Below are 848 nucleotides of genomic sequence, written 5' to 3'. Positions count from 1 at the left end.
AGATAGATGGATAGATAGATGGATAGATAGATAGATAGGTAAAGAACTCAATTAAAAATATTGTGCCTTCATCAGGTAATCTGTTCATTGCTGTGCATCATATCCTCCCCTACAGCACAAAGCAAAGGCTGAGAAGTCATTCTGGTTTATAAGGGCATGAAATACTGCAGCTTGCCCAGTTTTGCTGGCTTGATTCATTCACTGTTGTACTCACTAGTCCTGCAGCTTTAGACTACTTGCCTAGCAGCTGCAACATGTTCTTCAAAGTGTTGACATTTGTGGAAAAAAAATCACATTTAAATCATGAGTTTCCCATGTTTTGAGGCTGCAAGAATTTCGCTCATTGCAGCATGCAGAGAGAAGAGGGGAGGATTTAGCAGTGCCACTGATATATTGATTAGCTTCTCTTACTTAAATGTTGCCACAGTTTTGAGTCAGTTTTAAATACATTTTAGTTTTATTTATTTGCTTTCAAAGAGACTAAGCAACGAAGCTTTCCAAAGTTCTGCCTTCCCTACACAGCGTAGTGGCAACATGGCCACAGTGTCTCCTGCCATAAAGACAAACTGTTCAGTTATCAAAACCATAGCAAACCAACTGGCAGTTTATGCATTCCTGTTCCCCCTTCACAGTACCCAGAATAGTATACTGCAGAGATAACTGCTCTCTACGTGCCTTTGAGAAGTCATTCTTCAGGTATAGTAAGCTAGAAATGGCCAATAATGTAAATGAAATTGACCTTTTAATGCCAGAACTCCAAACTAAACAAAATTTAACAGCACTGAGGACTTCCCACTGTTATCTGCAATTTCAGCCCTAAGACTAGCACTACTGGAACAGAGAAATTA

The sequence above is a fragment of the Falco punctatus genome, assembly GCF_963210335.1.
Source record: "Falco punctatus genome assembly, chromosome: 6".
In the NCBI taxonomy this organism is placed as follows: Eukaryota; Metazoa; Chordata; class Aves; order Falconiformes; family Falconidae; genus Falco; species Falco punctatus.
This window is presented reverse-complemented; position numbering follows the sequence as displayed.